Raw genomic sequence first — 20,539 nt, 5'->3', positions numbered from 1 at the left:
AGGAAATGATGTCAGAAGGGGGACGAGGCTGGCGCAAGCAGCGAGTAGAAGATGCTACTTGAACGCCCGTCCGCACGTATGTCTTGAAAGATTCGCCTGCGTGAGCAGCATCAGCCCCCTGCTGCTGGAGCCGGCCTTAGCTCACTTCTGATCTCACCTCCTAGTTCCGTGCCCTGGAAATGATGGCAGAAGGGGGGGGCAAGGCTGGCGCAAGCAGTGGTTGAAGATGTTACTTGAACGCCCGCCCGCACGTACGTCTTGAAAGATTCGCCTGCGTGAGCAGCATCATCCTTCTGCTGCTGGAGCTGGCCTCAGCTCCCTTCTGATCTCACCTCCTAGTTCCGTGCCCAGGAAATGATATCAGAAGGGGGCCGAGGCTGGCGCAAGCAGCGGTTGAAGATGTTACTTGAACGCCCGTCCGCACGTACGTCTTGAAAGATTCGCCTGCGTGAGCAGCATCATCCTCCTGCTGCTGGAGCTGGCCTCAGCTCCCTTCTGATCTCACCTCCTAGTTCCGTGCCCAGGAAATGATATCAGAAGGGGGGCGAGGCTGGCGCAAGCAGCGGTTGAAGATGTTACTTGAACGCCCGTCCGCACGTACGTCTTGAAAGATTCGCCTGCGTGAGCAGCATCATCCCCCTGCTGCTGGAGCTGGCCTCAGCTCCCTTCTGATCTCACCTCCTAGTTCCGTGCCCAGGAAATGATATCAGAAGGGGGGCGAGGCTGGCGCAAGCAGCGGTTGAAGCTGCTACTTGAATACCTGTTCCCAAGTACGTCTTGAAAGATTCGCCTGCGTAAGCAGCATCATCCCCCTGCTGCTGGAGCCGGCCTCAGCTCACTTCTGATCTCACCTCCTAGTTCCGTGCCCAGGAAATGATGTCAGAAGGGGGCCGAGGCTGGCGCAAGCAGCGAGTAGAAGATGCTACTTGAATGCCTGTCCCCACGTACGTCTTGAAAGATTCGCCTGCGTAAGCAGCATCATCCCCCTGCTGCTGGAGCCGGTCTCAGCTCACTTCTGATCTCACCTCCTAGTTCCGTGCCCAGGAAATGATGTCAGAAGGGGGCCGAGGCTGGCGCAAGCAGCGGTTGAAGATGCTACTTAAATGCCTGTTCCCAAGTACGTCTTGAAAGATTCGCCTGCGTAAGCAGCATCATCCCCCTGCTGCTGGAGCCGGCCTCAGCTCACTTCTGATCTCACCTCCTAGTTCCGTGCCCAGGAAATGATATCAGAAGGGGGGCGAGGCTGGCGCAAGCAGCGAGTAGAAGATGCTACTTGAACGCCTGTCCTCAAGTACGTCTTGAAAGATTCGCCTGCGTAAGCAGCATCATCCCCCTGCTGCTGGAGCCGGCCTCAGCTCACTTCTGATCTCACCTCCTAGTTCCGTGCCCAGGAAATGATGTCAGAAGGGGGCCGAGGCTGGCGCAAGCAGCGGTTGAAGATGTTACTTGAATGCCCGTCCGCACGTACGTCTTGAAATATTCGCCTGTGTAAGCAGCATCATCCTCCTGCTGCTGGAGCCGGCCTCAGTTCACTTCTGATCTCACCTCCTAGTTCCGTGCCCAGGAAATGATATCAGAAGGGGGGCGAGGCTGGCGCAAGCAGCGGTTGAAGCTGCTACTTGAATGCCTGTTCCCAAGTACGTCTTGAAAGATTCGCCTGCGTAAGCAGCATCATCCCCCTGCTGCTGGAGCCGGCCTCAGCTCACTTCTGATCTCACCTCCTAGTTCCGTGCCCAGGAAATGATGTCAGAAGGGGGCCGAGGCTGGCGCAAGCAGCGGTTGAAGATGTTACTTGAATGCCCGTCCGCACGTACGTCTTGAAAGATTCGCCTGTGTAAGCAGCATCATCCTCCTGCTGCTGGAGCCGGCCTCAGTTCACTTCTGATCTCACCTCCTAGTTCCGTGCCCAGGAAATGATATCAGAAGGGGGGCGAGGCTGGCGCAAGCAGCGGTTGAAGCTGCTACTTGAATGCCTGTTCCCAAGTACGTCTTGAAAGATTCGCCTGCGTAAGCAGCATCATCCCCCTGCTGCTGGAGCCGGCCTCAGCTCACTTCTGATCTCACCTCCTAGTTCCGTGCCCAGGAAATGATGTCAGAAGGGGGCCGAGGCTGGCGCAAGCAGCGAGTAGAAGATGCTACTTGAACGCCTGTCCTCAAGTACGTCTTGAAAGATTCGCCTGCGTAAGCAGCATCATCCTCCTGCTGCTGGAGCCGGCCTCAGCTCACTTCTGATCTCACCTCCTAGTTCCGTGCCCAGGAAATGATGTCAGAAGGGGGCCGAGGCTGGCGCAAGCAGCGAGTAGAAGATGCTACTTGAATGCCAGTCCCCACGTACGTCTTGAAAGATTCGCCTGCGTAAGCAGCATCATCCCCCTGCTGCTGGAGCCGGTCTCAGCTCACTTCTGATCTCACCTCCTAGTTCCGTGCCCAGGAAATGATGTCAGAAGGGGGCCGAGGCTGGCGCAAGCAGCGGTTGAAGATGCTACTTAAATGCCTGTTCCCAAGTACGTCTTGAAAGATTCGCCTGCGTAAGCAGCATCATCCCCCTGCTGCTGGAGCCGGCCTCAGCTCACTTCTGATCTCACCTCCTAGTTCCGTGCCCAGGAAATGATATCAGAAGGGGGGCGAGGCTGGCGCAAGCAGCGAGTAGAAGATGCTACTTGAACGCCTGTCCTCAAGTACGTCTTGAAAGATTCGCCTGCGTAAGCAGCATCATCCCCCTGCTGCTGGAGCCGGCCTCAGCTCACTTCTGATCTCACCTCCTAGTTCCGTGCCCAGGAAATGATGTCAGAAGGGGGCCGAGGCTGGCGCAAGCAGCGGTTGAAGATGTTATTTGAATGCCCGTCCGCACGTACGTCTTGAAAGATTCGCCTGTGTAAGCAGCATCATCCTCCTGCTGCTGGAGCCGGCCTCAGTTCACTTCTGATCTCACCTCCTAGTTCCGTGCCCAGGAAATGATATCAGAAGGGGGGCGAGGCTGGCGCAAGCAGCGGTTGAAGCTGCTACTTGAATGCCTGTTCCCAAGTACGTCTTGAAAGATTCGCCTGCGTAAGCAGCATCATCCCCCTGCTGCTGGAGCCGGCCTCAGCTCACTTCTGATCTCACCTCCTAGTTCCGTGCCCAGGAAATGATGTCAGAAGGGGGCCGAGGCTGGCGCAAGCAGCGGTTGAAGATGTTACTTGAATGCCCGTCCGCACGTACGTCTTGAAAGATTCGCCTGTGTAAGCAGCATCATCCTCCTGCTGCTGGAGCCGGCCTCAGTTCACTTCTGATCTCACCTCCTAGTTCCGTGCCCAGGAAATGATATCAGAAGGGGGGCGAGGCTGGCGCAAGCAGCGGTTGAAGCTGCTACTTGAATGCCTGTTCCCAAGTACGTCTTGAAAGATTCGCCTGCGTAAGCAGCATCATCCCCCTGCTGCTGGAGCCGGCCTCAGCTCACTTCTGATCTCACCTCCTAGTTCCGTGCCCAGGAAATGATGTCAGAAGGGGGCCGAGGCTGGCGCAAGCAGCGAGTAGAAGATGCTACTTGAACGCCTGTCCTCAAGTACGTCTTGAAAGATTCGCCTGCGTAAGCAGCATCATCCTCCTGCTGCTGGAGCCGGCCTCAGCTCACTTCTGATCTCACCTCCTAGTTCCGTGCCCAGGAAATGATGTCAGAAGGGGGCCGAGGCTGGCGCAAGCAGCGGTTGAAGATGTTACTTGAATGCCCGTCCGCACGTACGTCTTGAAAGATTCGCCTGCGTGAGCAGCATCATCCTCCTGCTGCTGGAGCCGGCCTCAGCTCCCTTCTGATCTCACCTCATAGTTCCGTGCCCAGGAAATGATATCAGAAGGGGGGCGAGGCTGGCGCAAGCAGCGGTTGAAGATGTTACTTGAACGCCCGTCCGCACGTACGGCTTGAAAGATTCGCCTGCGTGAGCATCATCATCCTCCTGCTGCTGGAGCTGGCCTCAGCTCCCTTCTGATCTCACCTCCTAGTTCCGTGCCCAGGAAATGATATCAGAAGGGGGGCGAGGCTGGCGCAAGCAGCGGTTGAAGCTGCTACTTGAATGCCTGTTCCCAAGTACGGCTTGAAAGATTCGCCTGCGTGAGCAGCATCATCCTCCTGCTGCTGGAGCTGGCCTCAGCTCCCTTCTGATCTCACCTCCTAGTTCCGTGCCCAGGAAATGATATCAGAAGGGGGGCGAGGCTGGCACAAGCAGCGGTTGAAGCTGCTACTTGAATGCCTGTTCCCAAGTACGTCTTGAAAGATTCGCCTGCGTAAGCAGCATCATCCCCCTGCTGCTGGAGCCAGCCTCAGCTCACTTCTGATCTCACCTCCTAGTTCCGTGCCCAGGAAATGATGTCAGAAGGGGGCCGAGGCTGGCGCAAGCAGCGGTTGAACATGTTACTTGAACGCCCGTCTGCACGTACGTCTTGAAAGATTCGCCTGCGTGAGCATCATCATCCTCCTGCTGCTGGAGACGGCCTCAGCTCACTTCTGATCTCACCTCCTAGTTCCGTGCCCAGGAAATGATGTCAGAAGGGGGGCGAGGCTGGCGCAAGCAGCGGTTGAACATGTTACTTGAACGCCCGTCCGCACGTACGTCTTGAAAGATTCGCCTGCGTGAGCAGCATCAGCCCCCTGCTGCTGGAGCCGGTCTCAGCTCACTTCTGATCTCACCTCCTAGTTCCGTGCCCAGAAAATGATGTCAGAAGGGGGCCGAGGCTGGCGCAAGCAGCGGTTGAAGATGCTACTTAAATGCCTGTTCCCAAGTATGTCTTGAAAGATTCGCCTGCGTAAGCAGCATCATCCCCCTGCTGCTGGAGCCGGCCTCAGCTCACTTCTGATCTCACCTCCTAGTTCCGTGCCCAGGAAATGATATCAGAAGGGGGCCGAGGCTGGCGCAAGCAGCGGTTGAAGATGTTACTTGAATGCCCGTCCGCACGTACGTCTTGAAAGATTTGCCTGCGCGAGCAGCATCATCCCCCTGCTGCTGGAGCCGGCCTCAGCTCACTTCTGATTTCACCTCCTAGTTCCGTGCCCAGGAACTGATGTCAGAAGGGGGCCGAGGCTGGCGCAAGCAGCGAGTAGAAGATGCTACTTGAATGCCTGTTCCCAAGTACGTCTTGAAAGATTCGCCTGCGTAAGCAGCATCATCCCCCTGCTGCTGGAGCCGGCCTTAGCTCACTTCTAATCTCACCTCCTAGTTCTGTGCCCAGGAAATGATGTCAGAAGGGGGACGAGGCTGGCGCAAGCAGCGAGTAGAAGATGCTACTTGAACGCCCGTCCGCACGTATGTCTTGAAAGATTCGCCTGCGTGAGCAGCATCAGCCCCCTGCTGCTGGAGCCGGCCTTAGCTCACTTCTGATCTCACCTCCTAGTTCCGTGCCCTGGAAATGATGGCAGAAGGGGGGGGCAAGGCTGGCGCAAGCAGTGGTTGAAGATGTTACTTGAACGCCCGTCCGCACGTACGTCTTGAAAGATTCGCCTGCGTGAGCAGCATCATCCTCCTGCTGCTGGAGCTGGCCTCAGCTCCCTTCTGATCTCACCTCCTAGTTCCGTGCCCAGGAAATGATATCAGAAGGGGGCCGAGGCTGGCGCAAGCAGCGGTTGAAGATGTTACTTGAACGCCCGTCCGCAGGTACGTCTTGAAAGATTCGCCTGCGTGAGCAGCATCATCCTCCTGCTGCTGGAGCTGGCCTCAGCTCCCTTCTGATCTCACCTCCTAGTTCCGTGCGCAGGAAATGATATCAGAAGGGGGGCGAGGCTGGCGTCAAGCAGCGGTTGAAGATGTTACTTGAACGCCCGTCCGCACGTACGTCTTGAAAGATTCGCCTGCGTGAGCAGCATCATCCCCCTGCTGCTGGAGCTGGCCTCAGCTCCCTTCTGATCTCACCTCCTAGTTCCGTGCCCAGGAAATGATATCAGAAGGGGGGCGAGGCTGGCGCAAGCAGCGGTTGAAGCAGCTACTTGAATGCCTGTTCCCAAGTACTTCTTGAAAGATTCGCCTGCGTAAGCAGCATCATCCCCCTGCTGCTGGAGCCGGCCTCAGCTCACTTCTGATCTCACCTCCTAGTTCCGTGCCCAGGAAATGATGTCAGATGGGGGCCGAGGCTGGCGCAAGCAGCGAGTAGAAGATGCTACTTGAATGCCTGTCCCCACGTACGTCTTGAAAGATTCGCCTGCGTAAGCAGCATCATCCCCCTGCTGCTGGAGCCGGCCTCAGCTCACTTCTGATCTCACCTCCTAGTTCCGTGCCCAGGAAATGATATCAGAAGGGGGGCGAGGCTGGCGCAAGCAGCGAGTAGAAGATGCTACTTGAACGCCTGTCCTCAAGTACGTCTTGAAAGATTCGCCTGCGTAAGCAGCATCATCCCCCTGCTGCTGGAGCCGGCCTTAGCTCACTTCTAATCTCACCTCCTAGTTCCGAGCCCAGGAAATGATGTCAGAAGGGGGCCGAGGCTGGCGCAAGCAGCGGTTGAAGATGCTACTTGAATGCCTGTCCCCACGTACGTCTTGAAAGATTCGCCTGCGTAAGCAGCATCATCCCCCTGCTGCTGGAGCCGGTCTCAGCTCACTTCTGATCTCACCTCCTAGTTCCGTGCCCAGGAAATGATGTCAGAAGGGGGCCGAGGCTGGCGCAAGCAGCGGTTGAAGATGCTACTTAAATGCCTGTTCCCAAGTACGTCTTGAAAGATTCGCCTGCGTAAGCAGCATCATCCCCCTGCTGCTGGAGCCGGCTTCAGCTCACTTCTGATCTCACCTCCTAGTTCCGTGCCCAGGAAATGATATCAGAAGGGGGGCGAGGCTGGCGCAAGCAGCGAGTAGAAGATGCTACTTCAACGCCTGTCCTCAAGTACGTCTTGAAAGATTCGCCTGCGTAAGCAGCATCATCCCCCTGCTGCTGGAGCCGGCCTCAGCTCACTTCTGATCTCACCTCCTAGTTCCGTGCCCAGGAAATGATGTCACAAGGGGGCCGAGGCTGGCGCAAGCAGCGGTTGAAGATGTTACTTGAATGCCCGTCCGCACGTACGTCTTGAAAGATTCGCCTGTGTAAGCAGCATCATGCTCCTGCTGCTGGAGCCGGCCTCAGTTCACTTCTGATCTCACCTCCTAGTTCCGTGCCCAGGAAATGATGTCAGAAGGGGGGCGAGGCTGGCGCAAGCAGCGGTTGAAGCTGCTACTTGAATGCCTGTTCCCAAGTACATCTTGAAAGATTCGCCTGCATAAGCAGCATCATCCCCCTGCTGCTGGAGCCGGCCTCAGCTCACTTCTGATCTCACCTCCTAGTTCCGTGCCCAGGAAATGAAGTCAGAAGGGGGCCGAGGCAGGCGTAAGCAGTGAGTAGAAGATGCTACTTGAATGCCTGTCCCCACGTACGTCTTGAAAGATTCGCCTGCGTAAGCAGCATCATCCCCCTGCTGCTGGAGCCGGCCTCAGCTCACTTCTGATCTCACCTCCTAGTTCCGTGCCCAGGAAATGATGTCAGAAGGGGGCCGAGGCTGGCGCAAGCAGCGGTTGAACATGTTACTTGAACGCCCGTCCGCACGTACGTCTTGAAAGATTCGCCTGCGTGAGCAGCATCAGCCCCCTGCTGCTGGAGCCGGTCTCAGCTCACTTCTGATCTCACCTCCTAGTTCCGTGCCCAGGAAATGATGTCAGAAGGGGGGGGGCGAGGCTGGCGCAAGCAGCGGTTGAACATGTTACTTGAACGCCCGTCCGCACGTACGTCTTGAAAGATTCGCCTGCGTGAGCATCATCATCCTCCTGCTGCTGGAGCCGGTCTCAGCTCACTTCTGATCTCACCTCCTAGTTCCGTGCCCAGGAAATGATGTCAGAAGGGGGCCGAGGCTGGCGCAAGCAGCGAGTAGAAGATGCTACTTGAATGCCTGTCCCCACGTACGTCTTGAAAGATTCGCCTGCGTGAGCAGCATCATCCTCCTGCTGCTGGAGCCGGTCTCAGCTCACTTCTGATCTCACCTCCTAGTTCCGTGCCCAGGAAATGATGTCAGAAGGGGGCCGAGGCTGGCGCAAGCAGCGAGTAGAAGATGCTACTTGAATGCCTGTCCCCACGTACGTCTTGAAAGATTCGCCTGCGTAAGCAGCATCACCCCCCCTGCTGCTGGAGCCGGCCTCAGCTCACTTCTGATCTCACCTCCTAGTTCCGTGCCCAGGAAATGAAGTCAGAAGGGGGCCGAGGCATGCGTAAGCAGCGAGTAGAAGATGCTACTTGAATGCCTGTCTCCACGTACGTCTTGAAAGATTCGCCTGCGTGAGCAGCATCATCCTCCTGCTGCTGGAGCCGGTCTCAGCTCACTTCTGATCTCACCTCCTAGTTCCGTGCCCAGGAAATGATATCAGAAGGGGGGCGAGGCTGGCGCAAGCAGCGGTTGAAGCTGCTACTTGAATGCCTGTTCCCAAGTACGTCTTGAAAGATTCGCCTGCGTAAGCAGCATCATCCCCCTGCTGCTGGAGCCGGCCTCAGCTCACTTCTGATCTCACCTCCTAGTTCCGTGCCCAGGAAATGATGTCAGAAGGGGGCCGAGGCTGGCGCAAGCAGCGGTTGAACATGTTACTTGAACGCCTGTCTGCACGTACGTCTTGAAAGATTTCGCCTGCGTGAGCATCATCATCCTCCTGCTGCTGGAGACGGCCTCAGCTCACTTCTGATCTCACCTCCTAGTTCCGTGCCCAGGAAATGAAGTCAGAAGGGGGCCGAGGCAGGCGTAAGCAGCGAGTAGAAGATGCTACTTGAATGCCTGTCTCCACGTACGTCTTGAAAGATTCGCCTGCGTGAGCAGCATCATCCTCCTGCTGCTGGAGCCGGTCTCAGCTCACTTCTGATCTCACCTCCTAGTTCCGTGCCCAGGAAATGATATCAGAAGGGGGGCGAGGCTGGCGCAAGCAGCGGTTGAAGCTGCTACTTGAATGCCTGTTCCCAAGTACGTCTTGAAAGATTCGCCTGCGTAAGCATTATCATCCCCCTGCTGCTGGAGCCGGTCTCAGCTCACTTCTGATCTCACCTCCTAGTTCCGTGCCCAGGAAATGATGTCAGAAGGGGGCCGAGGCTGGCGCAAGCAGCGGTTGAAGATGCTACTTAAATGCCTGTTCCCAAGTACGTCTTGAAAGATTCGCCTGCGTAAGCAGCATCATCCCCCTGCTGCTGGAGCCGGCCTCAGCTCACTTCTAATCTCACCTCCTAGTTCCGTGCCCAGGAAATGATATCAGAAGGGGGGCGAGGCTGGCGCAAGCAGCGGTTGAAGATGTTACTTGAACGCCCGTCCGCACGTACGGCTTGAAAGATTCGCCTGCGTGAGCATCATCATCCTCCTGCTGCTGGAGCTGGCCTCAGCTCCCTTCTGATCTCACCTCCTAGTTCCGTGCCCAGGAAATGATATCAGAAGGGGGGCGAGGCTGGCGCAAGCAGCGGTTGAAGCTGCTACTTGAATGCCTGTTCCCAAGTACGTCTTGAAAGATTCGCCTGCGTAAGCAGCATCATCCCCCTGCTGCTGGAGCCAGCCTCAGCTCACTTCTGATCTCACCTCCTAGTTCCGTGCCCAGGAAATGATGTCAGAAGGGGGGCGAGGCTGGCGCAAGCAGCGGTTGAAGCTGCTACTTGAATGCCTGTTCCCAAGTACGTCTTGAAAGATTCGCCTGCGTAAGCAGCATCATCCCCCTGCTGCTGGAGCCGGCCTCAGCTCACTTCTGATCTCACCTCCTAGTTCCGTGCCCAGGAAATGAAGTCAGAAGGGGGCCGAGGCAGGCGTAAGCAGTGAGTAGAAGATGCTACTTGAATGCCTGTCCCCACGTACGTCTTGAAAGATTCGCCTGCGTAAGCAGCATCATCCCCCTGCTGCTGGAGCCGGCCTCAGCTCACTTCTGATCTCACCTCCTAGTTCCGTGCCCAGGAAATGATGTCAGAAGGGGGCCGAGGCTGGCGCAAGCAGCGGTTGAACATGTTACTTGAACGCCCGTCTGCACGTACGTCTTGAAAGATTCGCCTGCGTGAGCATCATCATCCTCCTGCTGCTGGAGACGGCCTCAGCTCACTTCTGATCTCACCTCCTAGTTCCGTGCCCAGGAAATGATGTGAGAAGGGGGGCGAGGCTGGCGCAAGCAGCGGTTGAACATGTTACTTGAACGCCCGTCCGCACGTACGTCTTGAAAGATTCGCCTGCGTGAGCATCATCATCCTCCTGCTGCTGGAGCCGGTCTCAGCTCACTTCTGATCTCACCTCCTAGTTCCGTGCCCAGGAAATGATGTCAGAAGGGGGCCGAGGCTGGCGCAAGCAGCGGTTGAACATGTTACTTGAACGCCCGTCCGCACGTACGTCTTGAAAGATTCGCCTGCGTGAGCAGCATCAGCCCCCTGCTGCTGGAGCCGGCCTTAGCTCACTTCTGATCTCACCTCCTAGTTCCGTGCCCAGGAAATGATATCAGAAGGGGGGCGAGGCTGGCGCAAGCAGCGGTTGAAGCTGCTACTTGAATGCCTGTCCCCATGTACGTCTTGAAAGATTCGCCTGCGTGAGCAGCATCATCCTCCTGCTGCTGGAGCCGGCCTCAGCTCACTTCTGATCTCACCTCCTAGTTCCGTGCCCAGGAAATGATGTCAGAAGGGGGCCGAGGCTGGCGCAAGCAGTGAGTAGAAGATGCTACTTGAATGCCTGTCCCCACGTACGTCTTGAAAGATTCGCCTGCGTAAGCAGCATCACCCCCCCTGCTGCTGGAGCCGGCCTCAGCTCACTTCTGATCTCACCTCCTAGTTCCGTGCCCAGGAAATGAAGTCAGAAGGGGGCCGAGGCATGCGTAAGCAGCGAGTAGAAGATGCTACTTGAATGCCTGTCTCCACGTACGTCTTGAAAGATTCGCCTGCGTGAGCAGCATCATCCTCCTGCTGCTGGAGCCGGTCTCAGCTCACTTCTGATCTCACCTCCTAGTTCCGTGCCCAGGAAATGATATCAGAAGGGGGGCGAGGCTGGCGCAAGCAGCGGTTGAAGCTGCTACTTGAATGCCTGTTCCCAAGTACGTCTTGAAAGATTCGCCTGCGTAAGCAGCATCATCCCCCTGCTGCTGGAGCCGGCCTCAGCTCACTTCTGATCTCACCTCCTAGTTCCGTGCCCAGGAAATGATGTCAGAAGGGGGCCGAGGCTGGCGCAAGCAGCGGTTGAACATGTTACTTGAACGCCTGTCTGCACGTACGTCTTGAAAGATTCGCCTGCGTGAGCATCATCATCCTCCTGCTGCTGGAGACGGCCTCAGCTCACTTCTGATCTCACCTCCTAGTTCCGTGCCCAGGAAATGAAGTCAGAAGGGGGCCGAGGCAGGCGTAAGCAGCGAGTAGAAGATGCTACTTGAATGCCTGTCTCCACGTACGTCTTGAAAGATTCGCCTGCGTGAGCAGCATCATCCTCCTGCTGCTGGAGCCGGTCTCAGCTCACTTCTGATCTCACCTCCTAGTTCCGTGCCCAGGAAATGATATCAGAAGGGGGGCGAGGCTGGCGCAAGCAGCGGTTGAAGCTGCTACTTGAATGCCTGTTCCCAAGTACGTCTTGAAAGATTCGCCTGCGTAAGCATTATCATCCCCCTGCTGCTGGAGCCGGTCTCAGCTCACTTCTGATCTCACCTCCTAGTTCCGTGCCCAGGAAATGATGTCAGAAGGGGGCCGAGGCTGGCGCAAGCAGCGGTTGAAGATGCTACTTAAATGCCTGTTCCCAAGTACGTCTTGAAAGATTCGCCTGCGTAAGCAGCATCATCCCCCTGCTGCTGGAGCCGGCCTCAGCTCACTTCTAATCTCACCTCCTAGTTCCGTGCCCAGGAAATGATATCAGAAGGGGGGCGAGGCTGGCGCAAGCAGCGGTTGAAGATGTTACTTGAACGCCCGTCCGCACGTACGGCTTGAAAGATTCGCCTGCGTGAGCATCATCATCCTCCTGCTGCTGGAGCTGGCCTCAGCTCCCTTCTGATCTCACCTCCTAGTTCCGTGCCCAGGAAATGATATCAGAAGGGGGGCGAGGCTGGCGCAAGCAGCGGTTGAAGCTGCTACTTGAATGCCTGTTCCCAAGTACGTCTTGAAAGATTCGCCTGCGTAAGCAGCATCATCCCCCTGCTGCTGGAGCCAGCCTCAGCTCACTTCTGATCTCACCTCCTAGTTCCGTGCCCAGGAAATGATGTCAGAAGGGGGGCGAGGCTGGCGCAAGCAGCGGTTGAAGCTGCTACTTGAATGCCTGTTCCCAAGTACGTCTTGAAAGATTCACCTGCGTAAGCAGCATCATCCCCCTGCTGCTGGAGCCGGCCTCAGCTCACTTCTGATCTCACCTCCTAGTTCCGTGCCCAGGAAATGAAGTCAGAAGGGGGCCGAGGCAGGCGTAAGCAGTGAGTAGAAGATGCTACTTGAATGCCTGTCCCCACGTACGTCTTGAAAGATTCGCCTGCGTAAGCAGCATCATCCCCCTGCTGCTGGAGCCGGCCTCAGCTCACTTCTGATCTCACCTCCTAGTTCCGTGCCCAGGAAATGATGTCAGAAGGGGGCCGAGGCTGGCGCAAGCAGCGGTTGAACATGTTACTTGAACGCCCGTCCGCACGTACGTCTTGAAAGATTCGCCTGCGTGAGCAGCATCAGCCCCCTGCTGCTGGAGCCGGCCTTAGCTCACTTCTGATCTCACCTCCTAGTTCCGTGCCCAGGAAATGATATCAGAAGGGGGGCGAGGCTGGCGCAAGCAGCGGTTGAAGCTGCTACTTGAATGCCTGTCCCCATGTACGTCTTGAAAGATTCGCCTGCGTGAGCAGCATCATCCTCCTGCTGCTGGAGCCGGCCTCAGCTCACTTCTGATCTCACCTCCTAGTTCCGTGCCCAGGAAATGATGTCAGAAGGGGGCCGAGGCTGGCGCAAGCAGTGAGTAGAAGATGCTACTTGAATGCCTGTCCCCACGTACGTCTTGAAAGATTCGCCTGCGTGAGCAGCATCATCCTCCTGCTGCTGGAGCCGGTCTCAGCTCACTTCTGATCTCACCTCCTAGTTCCGTGCCCAGGAAATGAAGTCAGAAGGGGGCCGAGGCATGCGTAAGCAGCGAGTAGAAGATGCTACTTGAATGCCTGTCTCCACGTACGTCTTGAAAGATTCGCCTGCGTGAGCAGCATCATCCTCCTGCTGCTGGAGCCGGTCTCAGCTCACTTCTGATCTCACCTCCTAGTTCCGTGCCCAGGAAATGATATCAGAAGGGGGGCGAGGCTGGCGCAAGCAGCGGTTGAAGCTGCTACTTGAATGCCTGTTCCCAAGTACGTCTTGAAAGATTCGCCTGCGTAAGCAGCATCATCCCCTTGCTGCTGGAGCCGGCCTCAGCTCACTTCTGATCTCACCTCCTAGTTCCGTGCCCAGGAAATGAAGTCAGAAGGGGGCCGAGGCATGCGTAAGCAGCGAGTAGAAGATGCTACTTGAATGCCTGTCTCCACGTACGTCTTGAAAGATTCGCCTGCGTGAGCAGCATCATCCTCCTGCTGCTGGAGCCGGTCTCAGCTCACTTCTGATCTCACCTCCTAGTTCCGTGCCCAGGAAATGATATCAGAAGGGGGGCGAGGCTGGCGCAAGCAGCGGTTGAAGCTGCTACTTGAATGCCTGTTCCCAAGTACGTCTTGAAAGATTCGCCTGCGTAAGCAGCATCATCCCCCTGCTGCTGGAGCCGGCCTCAGCTCACTTCTGATCTCACCTCCTAGTTCCGTGCCCAGGAAATGATGTCAGAAGGGGGCCGAGGCTGGCGCAAGCAGCGGTTGAACATGTTACTTGAACGCCCGTCTGCACGTACGTCTTGAAAGATTCGCCTGCGTGAGCATCATCATCCTCCTGCTGCTGGAGACGGCCTCAGCTCACTTCTGATCTCACCTCCTAGTTCCGTCCCCAGGAAATGAAGTCAGAAGGGGGCCGAGGCAGGCGTAAGCAGCGAGTAGAAGATGCTACTTGAATGCCTGTCTCCACGTACGTCTTGAAAGATTCGCCTGCGTGAGCAGCATCATCCTCCTGCTGCTGGAGCCAGTCTCAGCTCACTTCTGATCTCACCTCCTAGTTCCGTGCCCAGGAAATGATGTCAGAAGGGGGCCGAGGCTGGCGCAAGCAGCGGTTGAAGATGCTACTTAAATGCCTGTTCCCAAGTACGTCTTGAAAGATTCGCCTGCGTAAGCAGCATCATCCCCCTGCTGCTGGAGCCGGCCTCAGCTCACTTCTGATCTCACCTCCTAGTTCCGTGCCCAGGAAATGATGTCAGAAGGGGGCCGAGGCTGGCGCAAGCAGCGGTTGAAGATGTTACTTGAATGCCCGTCCGCACGTACGTCTTGAAAGATTCGCCTGCGTGAGCTGCATCATCCTCCTGCTGCTGGAGCTGGCCTCAGCTCCCTTCTGATCTCACCTCCTAGTTCCGTGCCCAGGAAATGATATCAGAAGGGGGGCGAGGCTGGCGCAAGCAGCGGTTGAAGCTGCTACTTGAATGCCTGTTCCCAAGTACGTCTTGAAAGATTCGCCTGCGTAAGCAGCATCATCCCCCTGCTGCTGGAGCCAGCCTCAGCTCACTTCTGATCTCACCTCCTAGTTCCGTGCCCAGGAAATGATATCAGAAGGGGGGCGAGGCTAGCGCAAGCAGCGAGTAGAAGATGCTACTTGAACGCCTGTCCTCAAGTACGTCTTGAAAGATTCGCCTGCGTAAGCAGCAGCATCCCCCTGCTGCTGGAGCCGGCCTCAGCTCACTTCTGATCTCACCTCCTAGTTCCGTGCCCAGGAAATGATGTCAGAAGGGGGCCGAGGCTGGCGCAAGCAGCGGTTGAACATGTTACTTGAACGCCCGTCCGCACGTACGTCTTGAAAGATTCGCCTGCGTGAGCAGCATCAGCCCCCTGCTGCTGGAGCCGGCCTTAGCTCACTTCTGATCTCACCTCCTAGTTCCGTGCCCTGGAAATGATGGCAGAAGGGGGGGGGGCAAGGCTGGCGCAAGCAGTGGTTGAAGATGTTACTTGAACGCCCGTCCGCACGTATGTCTTGAAAGATTCGCCTGCATGAGCAGCATCATCCCCTGCTGCTGGAGCCGGCCTCAGCTCACTTCTGATCTCACCTCCTAGTTCCGTGCCCAGGAAATGATGTCAGAAGGGGGCCGAGGCTGGCGCAAGCAGCGAGTAGAAGATGCTACTTGAATGCCTGTCCCCACGTACGTCTTGAAAGATTCGCCTGCGTAAGCAGCATCATCCCCCTGCTGTTGGAGCCGATCTCAGCTCACTTCTGATCTCACCTCCTAGTTCCGTGCCCAGGAAATGATGTCAGAAGGGGGCCGAGGCTGGCGCAAGCAGCGGTTGAAGATGCTACTTAAATGCCTGTTCCCAAGTACGTCTTGAAAGATTCGCCTGTGTAAGCAGCATCATCCCCCTGCTGCTGGAGCCGGCCTCAGCTCACTTCTGATCTCACCTCCTAGTTCCGTGCCCAGGAAATGATATCAGAAGGGGGGCGAGGCTAGCGCAAGCAGCGAGTAGAAGATGCTACTTGAACGCCTGTCCTCAAGTACGTCTTGAAAGATTCGCCTGCGTAAGCAGCAGCATCCCCCTGCTGCTGGAGCCGGCCTCAGCTCACTTCTGATCTCACCTCCTAGTTCCGTGCCCAGGAAATGATGTCAGAAGGGGGCCGAGGCTGGCGCAAGCAGCGGTTGAAGATGTTACTTGAATGCCCGTCCGCACGTACGTCTTGAAAGATTCGCCTGCGTGAGCATCAACATCCTCCTGCTGCTGGAGCCGGCCTCAGCTCCCTTCTGATCTCACCTCCTAGTTCCGTGCCCAGGAAATGATATCAGAAGGGGGGCGAGGCTGGCGCAAGCAGCGGTTGAAGATGTTACTTGAACGCCCGTCCGCACGTACGGCTTGAAAGATTCGCCTGCGTGAGCATCATCATCCTCCTGCTGCTGGAGCTGGCCTCAGCTCCCTTCTGATCTCACCTCCTAGTTCCATGCCCAGGAAATGATATCAGAAGGGGGGCGAGGCTGGCGCAAGCAGCGGTTGAAGCTGCTACTTGAATGCCTGTTCCCAAGTACGTCTTGAAAGATTCGCCTGCGTAAGCAGCATCATCCCCCTGCTGCTGGAGCCAGCCTCAGCTCACTTCTGATCTCACCTCCTAGTTCCGTGCCCAGGAAATGATGTCAGAAGGGGGCCGAGGCTGGCGCAAGCAGCGGTTGAACATGTTACTTGAACGCCCGTCTGCACGTACGTCTTGAAAGATTCGCCTGCGTGAGCATCATCATCCTCCTGCTGCTGGAGACGGCCTCAGCTCACTTCTGATCTCACCTCCTAGTTCCGTGCCCAGGAAATGATGTCAGAAGGGGGCCGAGGCTGGCGCAAGCAGCGGTTGAACATGTTACTTGAACGCCCGTCCGCACGTACGTCTTGAAAGATTCGCCTGCGTGAGCAGCATCAGCCCCCTGCTGCTGGAGCCGGCCTTAGCTCACTTCTGATCTCACCTCCTAGTTCCGTGCCCTGGAAATGATGGCAGAAGGGGGGGGCAAGGCTGGCGCAAGCAGTGGTTGAAGATGTTACTTGAACGCCCGTCCGCACGTATGTCTTGAAAGATTCGCCTGCATGAGCAGCATCATCCCCTGCTGCTGGAGCCGGCCTCAGCTCACTTCTGATCTCACCTCCTAGTTCCGTGCCCAGGAAATGATGTCAGAAGGGGGCCGAGGCTGGCGCAAGCAGCGAGTAGAAGATGCTACTTGAATGCCTGTCCCCACGTACGTCTTGAAAGATTCGCCTGCGTAAGCAGCATCATCCCCCTGCTGCTGGAGCCGGTCTCAGCTCACTTCTGATCTCACCTCCTAGTTCCGTGCCCAGGAAATGATGTCAGAAGGGGGCCGAGGCTGGCGCAAGCAGCGGTTGAAGATGCTACTTAAATGCCTGTTCCCAAGTACGTCTTGAAAGATTCGCCTGCGTAAGCAGCATCATCCCTCTGCTGCTGGAGCCGGTCTCAGCTCACTTCTGATCTCACCTCCTAGTTCCGTGCCCAGGAAATGATATCAGAAGGGGGGCGAGGCAGGCGCAAGCAGCGAGTAGAAGATGCTACTTGAATGCCTGTTCCCAAGTACGTCTTGAAAGATTCGCCTGCGTAAGCAGCATCATCCCCCTGCTGCTGGAGCCGGCCTTAGCTCACTTCTAATCTCACCTCCTAGTTCTGTGCCCAGGAAATGATGTCAGAAGGGGGACGAGGCTGGCGCAAGCAGCGAGTAGAAGATGCTACTTGAACGCCCGTCCGCACGTATGTCTTGAAAGATTCGCCTGCGTAAGCAGCATCATCCCCCTGCTGCTGGAGCCGGCCTTAGCTCACTTCTGATCTCACCTCCTAGTTCCGTGCCCTGGAAATGATGGCAGAAGGGGGGGGCAAGGCTGGCGCAAGCAGTGGTTGAAGATGTTACTTGAACGCCCGTCCGCACGTACGTCTTGAAAGATTCGCCTGCGTGAGCATCATCATCCTCCTGCTGCTGGAGCTGGCCTCAGCTCCCTTCTGATCTCACCTCCTAGTTCCGTGCCCAGGAAATTATATCAGAAGGGGGGCGAGGCTGGCGCAAGCAGCGAGTAGAAGACGCTACTTGAACGCCTGTCCTCAAGTACGTCTTGAAAGATTCGCCTGCGTAAGCAGCATCATCCCCCTGCTGCTGGAGCCGGCCTCAGCTCACTTCTGATCTCACCTCCTAGTTCCGTGCCCAGGAAATGATATCAGAAGGGGGGCGAGGCTGGCGCAAGCAGCGGTTGAAGATGTTACTTGAACGCCCGTCCGCACGTACGGCTTGAAAGATTCGCCTGCGTGAGCATCATCATCCTCCTGCTGCTGGAGCTGGCCTCAGCTCCCTTCTGATCTCACCTCCTAGTTCCGTGCCCAGGAAATGATATCAGAAGGGGGGCGAGGCTGGCGCAAGCAGCGGTTGAAGCTGCTACTTGAATGCCTGTTCCCAAGTACGTCTTGAAAGATTCGCCTGCGTAAGCAGCATCATCCCCCTGCTGCTGGAGCCAGCCTCAGCTCACTTCTGATCTCACCTCCTAGTTCCGTGCCCAGGAAATGATGTCAGAAGGGGGCCGAGGCTGGCGCAAGCAGCGGTTGAACATGTTACTTGAACGCCCGTCCGCACGTACGTCTTGAAAGATTCGCCTGCGTGAGCAGCATCATCCTCCTGCTGCTGGAGCTGGCCTCAGCTCCCTTCTGATCTCACCTCCTAGTTCCGTGCCCAGGAAATGATATCAGAAGGGGGGCGAGGCTGGCGCAAGCAGCGGTTGAAGCTGCTACTTGAATGCCTGTTCCCAAGTACGTCTTGAAAGATTCACCTGCGTAAGCAGCATCATCCCCCTGCTGCTGGAGCTGGCCTCAGCTCCCTTCTGATCTCACCTCCTAGTTCCGTGCCCAGGAAATGATATCAGAAGGGGGGCGAGGCTGGCGCAAGCAGCGGTTGAAGATGTTACTTGAACGCCCGTCCGCACGTACGGCTTGAAAGATTCGCCTGCGTGAGCATCATCATCCTACTGCTGCTGGAGCTGGCCTCAGCTCCCTTCTGATCTCACCTCCTAGTTCCGTGCCCAGGAAATGATATCAGAAGGGGGGCGAGGTTGGCGCAAGCAGCGGTTGAAGCTGCTACTTGAATGTCTGTTCCCAAGTACGTCTTGAAAGATTCGCCTGCGTAAGCAGCATCATCCCCCTGCTGCTGGAGCCGGCCTCAGCTCACTTCTGATCTCACCTCCTAGTTCCGTGCCCTGGAAATGATGGCAGAAGGGGGGGGCAAGGCTGGCGCAAGCAGTGGTTGAAGATGTTACTTGAACGCCCGTCCGCACGTATGTCTTGAAAGATTCGCCTGCGTGAGCAGCATCATCCCCTGCTGCTGGAGCCGGCCTCAGCTCACTTCTGATCTCACCTCCTAGTTCCGTGCCCAGGAAATGATGTCAGAAGGGGGCCGAGGCTGGCGCAAGCAGCGAGTAGAAGATGCTACTTGAATGCCTGTCCCCACGTACGTCTTGAAAGATTCGCCTGCGTAAGCAGCATCATCCCCCTGCTGCTGGAGCCGGTCTCAGCTCACTTCTGATCTCACCTCCTAGTTCCGTGCCCAGGAAATGATGTCAGAAGGGGGCCGAGGCTGGCGCAAGCAGCGGTTGAAGATGCTACTTAAATGCCTGTTCCCAAGTACGTCTTGAAAGATTCGCCTGCGTAAGCAGCATCATCCCCCTGCTGCTGGAGCCGGCCTCAGCTCACTTCTGATCTCACCTCCTAGTTCCGTGCCCAGGAAATGATATCAGAAGGGGGGCGAGGCTGGCGCAAGCAGCGAGTAGAAGATGCTACTTGAACGCCTGTCCTCAAGTACGTCTTGAAAGATTCGCCTGCGTAAGCAGCATCATCCCCCTGCTGCTGGAGCCGGCCTCAGCTCACTTCTGATCTCACCTCCTAGTTCCGTGCCCAGGAAATGATGTCAGAAGGGGGGCGAGGCTGGCGCAAGCAGCGAGTAGAAGATGCTACTTGAACGCCTGTCCTCAAGTACGTCTTGAAAGATTCGCCTGCGTAAGCAGCATCATCCCCTGCTGCTGGAGCCGGCCTCAGCTCACTTCTGATCTCACCTCCTAGTTCCGTGCCCAGGAAATGATGTCAGAAGGGGGCCGAGGCTGGCGCAAGCAGCGGTTGAAGATGTTACTTGAATGCCCGTCCGCACGTATGTCTTGAAAGATTCGCCTGTGTAAGCAGCATCATCCCCCTGCTGCTGGAGCCGGCCTCAGCTCACTTCTGATCTCACCTCCTAGTTCCGTGCCCAGGAAATGATGTCAGAAGGGGGCCGAGGCTGGCGCAAGCAGCGGTTGAACATGTTACTTGAACGCCCGTCCGCACGTACGTCTTGAAAGATTCGCCTGCGTGAGCAGCATCATCCTCCTGCTGCTGGAGCTGGCCTCAGCTCCCTTCTGATCTCACCTCCTAGTTCCGTGCCCAGGAAATGATATCAGAAGGGGGGCGAGGCTGGCGCAAGCAGCGGTTGAAGATGTTACTTGAACGCCCGTCCGCACGTACGTCTTGAAAGATTCGCCTGCGTGAGCAGCATCATCCTCCTGCTGCTGGAGCTGGCCTCAGCTCCCTTCTGATCTCACCTCCTAGTTCCGTGCCCAGGAAATGATATCAGAAGGGGGGCGAGGCTGGCGCAAGCAGCGGTTGAAGATGTTACTTGAACGCCCGTCCGCACGTACGGTTTGAAAGATTCGCCTGCGTGAGCATCATCATCCTCCTGCTGCTGGAGCTGGCCTCAGCTCCCTTCTGATCTCACCTCCTAGTTCCGTGCCCAGGAAATGATATCAGAAGGGGGGCGAGGCTGGCGCAAGCAGCGGTTGAAGCTGCTACTTGAATGCCTGTTCCCAAGTACGTCTTGAAAGATTCGCCTGCGTAAGCAGCATCATCCCCCTGCTGCTGGAGCCGGCCTCAGCTCACTTCTGATCTCACCTCCTAGTTCCGTGCCCAGGAAATGAAGTCAGAAGGGGGCCGAGGCAGGCGTAAGCAGTGAGTAGAAGATGCTACTTGAATGCCTGTCT

The sequence above is a fragment of the Geotrypetes seraphini genome, chromosome 14 (assembly GCF_902459505.1).
Source record: "Geotrypetes seraphini chromosome 14, aGeoSer1.1, whole genome shotgun sequence".
NCBI lineage: Eukaryota > Metazoa > Chordata > Amphibia > Gymnophiona > Dermophiidae > Geotrypetes > Geotrypetes seraphini.
This window is presented reverse-complemented; position numbering follows the sequence as displayed.